Genomic DNA, 6,484 nt, shown 5'->3' on the forward strand with positions numbered 1-6,484 from the left:
CACGACTGACTGGGAATATCTAGGTGGATTCCATCACGTATCTTGTTAGACAAGATTAATGTAAGGGAGTATACGTTTGACTATGTCTAGAATACATGCTAGACTCAGTGTATAGTCAGTTATCAGCATCCTGAATCAATCCATAATTGGGCATAGCTGCTTACTGAGGAAGAAGCAGAGATAATTTTGGGGCACACTGCCCTTTAGCTAGAGAGACTGCCTGGGAAAGAATATGTTTGAGAACTAGATGTGTTCTGAAATTGGAATTCTGCCACAACCACAGGCACCCAAGCAGAGGTTAAGGGGAAATGATGTTAGAATTAGGGTCCAAGCACAAGCACCCCATCAAAAGCAGCTATCTTTTATAGGTAAAAGATGGCTTTGTAGACATGAAATATCTTGTGGTGATCTTGTTCATTATTTTTTAAAGAAATCTGATATTGCCTAATTAAATATTCTATAAAACAAATGGTTCATTTAAAATATAACCAGAAAAAAGAGAGTATTTTTAAAAATGGCCAGTTATTTTTTTCTTCTTAAAACAATTTGGTTAAACTTATCAAAGGCATTACATGAATAATCCTTTCATATCATTTCTATGTAAAATGATTGTGACTTTATGATTAAAATAGGAAAGTCAGAAAATTAAAGTTTTATTTTAAAAACTGTTAAACAGATAACATATTTTTAGTTATTACATCAGAGAATTATTTGATAATATTTAAAATGGATTTTACCAAAAATAAATTATGGTTGAGAATTTTGCAATTCTCCATTATAGGTAGAAAAAGTAGAAATGGACACATGCTCACACACACACACATTTTAAGTACGATGATCAATAGCAAGAATCAATATTCATTCCTAAAGGCCAATCAAATATCTTTGCTCATCTGCAAATGTGTTCTCAAGGCTGTCATGTTAAATGTGCTTGCAAAAAAAATGGGAGGAGAACAGCAATTAATGAAGGGTATTCTACGAACTTACATTAAAGTCAAACACTCCTGTCACTCAACTCTGCAAGGACTAATTTACAATGGAATGTGCTAAGGGAAATATATTGTATAAAGAAAAGTTGCTATTGACTTTTAAAATATCTTGTAATTTCTGAATAGGAAAGACATAAGTTTATTTCACAAAGGTTTGAATCTTTGTTGAATCTTAATATAAAGTAAGATTAAAAAAATTTCACCAATATCACAGCCTTAATATACCAGAATGGTTTATTTGTAAGCCAGAATACTTAGATGTCAGACTATCCATTTTAAAACTAGCTACTTATTTTCCTTCTTTTTCCAGAGGTTACTGATGAGACCTCTCATAGCTTCACTGATTTTGAATTGTTTTGTTGTCAAGTAACAGGGGAAAGAAATACAGAACTGACCAAAGAGCTCTGCTCTAAATTTGAAGATAAAGCTTTTGCTTTTTGCTATTGGTCATCATTCTTAAATGCTTTTATACCTGTTAGCCCTAGAGAAATAAATCTGAAGAACTGAGATCTGTGGAATAGCACAGGCTGAAATTCAAAGCTTTTAGGTACCTGCCCCAATCCCCAAGGTAAGCCCAGTCCACTTGGAAAAATAAAATGGGAAGTTAGTAATTGATTTTGCTAATTCACTTCTCCAATGTTCTTTTCTAAAATATTGTGGATTTTTTTCCCTTTAGTGGCATAAATAGAAAACTTTAGTGTGTTTTGACTAAATAATATTGGTAATTAAATCCAATTTGTACCAGGTTTTCCTATGCAGACAGAGTAGGTACAGAATCTAAAATATTTAAAGCCAACAGTTCCAAAGGATGGGGGAATGAAACTGCATAATTTGGGTTAAGAGTAAGAATTTTAGTGAAAAGAATGCTTTTATGCTAGCCTTATAATACACAGTAACTGTATAAATTCATGAAGATTTCTGCATAATTCTAAAACATCTAAATTCATAGCCTAAGAAATTTAGCATGAAATACATGTGGTAGCTCAGAAAAAAATGGTAACATACCTGATTTCTTCATTCTTTGAAACCTCTGTTTATATGCAGATACTCAAGTGGAAACATTTTGTCTATTATTTTTTCTTTAAATTAGCCTTACTTTTCAATTATTTTAACAGTCTGATGAACATGTTATTGAATTAGGTATTAATAAACAATGTTTCCTATTTTAAATTAGGTGTTTAATTTTCTATTAACAACAATGAGTAGATAATTTTATACTGAACTTTAAAATTTTCAATGTATCATTTTCCCTTTTGAAACTCATGAAAATGTTTTGAGACAGGGGTGGAGAACCTGTGACCTCGAGGCCACATGTGGCCCTCTACATCGTCAAATATGACCCTTTGAGTGAATCTAAACTTCACTGAACAAATCCGCTTAATAAAAGGATTTGTTCTGGAAAGCTTGGGTTCAGTGAAAAGGCTGCATCCAAAGACCTAGAAGGCAACATGTGACCTTGAGGTCACAGATTCCCCACCCCTGATTGAGGTCAGTACTGCAAATCTTATTATCCCTATCTTGCAGGTTTGGAAACTGAGGCTCAGGAACGTCAAGAGATACCCTTGCTCACACAGCTTTCAGATTTGAACTCAGATTTCCTTGAGTTCTAGTACAGCACTCTAACCATGATACAATTTCTAACCACTGCTAATTTCTAGAAATTTACACATTTTGACATTTGTGTGGTCATAAAAGGGTAAGTATATTTTAAATCACGATTTTTTAAAAAATGTTTGTCTAAAATAGAGCTATTAGGAACATACTTTTTAAAATGTCTTTCTAAAAATTTGGGTTATTATTTCATGAAAAGAAAAAGCATGAAAATTGTTATAAGAATTTGCCTTATATTTCATGAAAACTGAAACTAATCAATAGCATATTTGTTCTGAGAGTACTTATTTTAGTTGTTTTATTGCTGTTGCTGCTGCTTAAGCTCCTGCAAGTGTTGCAGTGATGCCCTTATTTGTCAGTATTTCAAAGGAGTCGTATAATACAAGACTGCTCATTTGGGAGGAACCCAGATTGAAGAATACTGCACAATATCGTGAGAGTTGCAGTTAACATTTAAAATTTACAAAGTAAAAATCTTTAATACTTGGCTACATATATGAAACTTCTTTATAAAAATACCCTAATGATGTTATTAATAGATTATTTGTGGGCATAGCTTACTATAATTACCAGTTGGGGTTAATAGCTAGGTCTACCTTGTCCCATTGTATAACTGAGACATTCAGAATTTAAATAAGGGTTATTTAAATATTCTTCCCAACATGTAATAGATATATCATATTTAAAGCATGTCACTACCTTCCTTGTTTGAAGTTAATTTTAACAGGTTTTTCAAGGTAACATTTCACAGATTTTGGAAATTAATAAGATCTTTAAAATAATTAAAATTTTAGAAACGAATTAAGTAATTTATTTGGAATAAATCCCATATAACATCTATGTTTCTCTATGATTACTAATGATTTAAATTCCAAAAAATATAATCATCATAATCTTTCGTAGATATTGATAATGATCTGAAATAAATTTTAAATAGTGTGATCTTCCTTCTAATGATTTTTTTATTACCTAGTTTCACATTAGAGCCAGTATGTTATGGAAATACATTGCAATAATTTAAAATTAAATTTTATTTCATATCTAATCGTGTTCAGCTTAAGATGAGATCAGTTTTCAAAAATCAATCTGGAAAAATTAATATGCCTTTTACCAGAAAACATTGTCTAAAACTTTATGCATTTTTCTTTTATAGCTCTTTAACACCAGAAGATGGCGGTGGAGAGCTTCACCATAGCAAAGTTTCTAAATGCTGCTTATTTCATGGAAACTAGAAGGCAACACAGTCATACCTTCTTCAGTGATTTTACTACATTTTTGCTCTCTAGCTGACACACTTATCATATTCATATAAAAAGAATATCATGTGGGCAGTAAAATAAGTCCATACAGATATTTAATGATAGTTCTGTCCTAAATGTTTCCCTAAATTAAATATATAGATATATAGATATATATATATATAAAATTAATGGGATTATATGTTTCAAAGATTTGTCAATGATGGGGCGGGGGAAGAAAGAGAGAGAGAGAGAGAGAGAGAGAGAGAGAGACAGAGAGACAGAGACCAACTCCATAATTCCCCGGTAATGTTGCTACTTTTGTATATCAGTCTACTTTAGTCTTATTTCAATTGTAAAGAAAAAAATACCATCCTTTCATAATATAGATTATAAATTAGAGAATGGGTTAAATTATTGAAAGCTAATTTTAAAATTCCCTTGCACATGGAAGTAATAATTTAAATTAAAACATAGTATCAAAACCTTAGGCTCTGAAAACTGATAACATAGAAGGGGAATTATTTGCTTTTGAGAGGTGGCGTATGCTGTTTATGTTCTGGAATCAGTTTTGAAAAAATATAGAATACCTATGATTTATTTTCCTTTTTTGTGGGAAGTGGGAGGAGGATGTCATAGTTTAGCAAATGTGTTTTCATCATTGTACTAAACTCTCAATATAAAAACTTCTTGAATGAAGAATGCTGATTTATGTTTAATTTATACTCAGTTTTGGGGCACCCTGAGCCATTAAATAATTTGCTTATGGCCACAAACAAATGTGTGTCAGTGTCAGGATTTCCACAGAGGTCTTCAAGATATCCAGGTTTTTCCTCAGTACACTTCAACAAGCTAGCCCAATGGCCATCTGGTAGGTCTTCTTCACATTGAACCAAAATCTCCATTTTGCTTTCCATTTTGGTAACAGATGAAAATGTAGGTGGTCAGTCTCTAGTAATAAGATTTTATTTTGTAAAAATCAAAATAAGAAAGAGGTTAGATGCAATAAAATAGTAATTTTCTAAATCACATTTTCAGCTACTAAAAATCATTTTTGGGGCATAGGGTAAGGAGAGATGTTATGGTGCTCCCTATATTATTTATATAGTTAATGTAAATCAAGTATTATTTTCTGTGGTGGCTTGCTGGAAAAAAAGAGAAGAAAAGAAGTGTATGGCAAAATTTAGACAATGTATAAACAAAAATAACAAGAAAAATTCATTTTTAACAAACTATTAAAAGCCCCAATTAGCTTCTGATTAGATTGTAACCAAAAATCTTAGAAGCCTTCACTATTTTATTTGAGACTGAGTTGACAAAAAAAAAAAACAACAAAATGCCTAGTCTAAAAGATGATGACAAGTATCACAAATATTGATAATCTCTAAAGGGTGGCATTTTTAAAGCAAGAGCATAAATTCTCCTTTATTTGTACAGTTCAATGATTATTTATCCAAAGACTTAATTAACTACTGTGTTCAATGTTTCCTACAGTTTATAAAGCTGTTCCTCTTTCTGAATTCTGTTTGATTTCAGCTGTATATTTTCATCAGAATCTGCCTATCTTCTTTTTGAACTTGACATTTCTTTAATAAATGTAGTTAATATCAAAGTCATTATTATAAGGATGACTCTTACTGTATTTTCCCCTTTTTTGATTTTTTTTCAAGATCTATAACCATCTTTGCAATTTCATCTGTAGAAGGTACATGTGTTTCATGAAGAAGACTATTAAAAGTTAGATAGAACTTTTCTCTATGTTTTCTCTTAGCTTTTGAGTAAGTTTCCATATCAGATTTGTTCTGCCTGCTCAGCTGATAATACTGGTGCAACTGAGCTGCTGCATCTCTGAAAAGTCTAGATCTAGATTCTTCCTATCTTTCTCTCCTATCTTTCTGTTTCTCTAGAACTGATCTCCAGTAGCTTCACTCATCCATTGTTTTCCTCCCCTTGCAGTACATTCCTTTTTTCCTCTTTTCTTCAACTTGCAATTCCCATTTCAAACAAGCCTTCTTAGCCTCTCAGTTTTGAGGCAGCTTAAGCCTAGTATATTCCCCTACAACTTCCTGATGATTTAATTTTCCTGCTTCATTTCTTTTCATGTGCAGCTCCTGAAAATTCCTCAGTCTCTCCTCTTTCTTCTGGGCAACCCACATGGGCTGCTGCAAATCTTCCTCATTCTCCTGGTCCAGGATATCAGTATGGCCTCCTCAACCTCCATGTCAAATGTCATTTCCAGAATCTCTTCCTTGCTGATTTCTGGAAAACACACACACACACACACACTCACACATGTGTTGGAGTGTGTGTGCCTGTGCATGTATGTGTGCACACATCCATGCATATGTATTATGTATTTCTGGAAGTCAGCAAAGGAGAAGAGAGATTTGAATTTGCACTTTCATGCACAATTTTTTTTCCCATTCTATTATGTTGTAGAAATGCTTGCTTTGTTTCTTAAGTTCACAATGAAATAAATTACATTTTAAAAGAGGAAAGAAACTTCCACAAAATCTGTTATACCAATCTTTTGTCATTGACACATTTCCTGGAACTAGTGCCTGCCCCTTTCTTTAGACTCTGCCCTGATGTGAATCTGTACAAAATGGTTCTACCTTCTGAAATATTTCTAATTATACTGTTTCA

At 32.3% G+C, this 6,484-nt stretch overlaps 1 pseudogene; it reads right to left on the reverse strand.

The window, feature by feature from the left end:
* Positions 1-5,333: 5,333 nt before the first annotated feature.
* LOC118854592 lies at positions 5,334-5,994 on the reverse strand (annotated as a pseudogene).
* Positions 5,995-6,484: the final 490 nt, after the last annotated feature.

The sequence above is a fragment of the Trichosurus vulpecula genome, chromosome 6 (assembly GCF_011100635.1).
Source record: "Trichosurus vulpecula isolate mTriVul1 chromosome 6, mTriVul1.pri, whole genome shotgun sequence".
NCBI classification, from domain to species: domain Eukaryota; kingdom Metazoa; phylum Chordata; class Mammalia; order Diprotodontia; family Phalangeridae; genus Trichosurus; species Trichosurus vulpecula.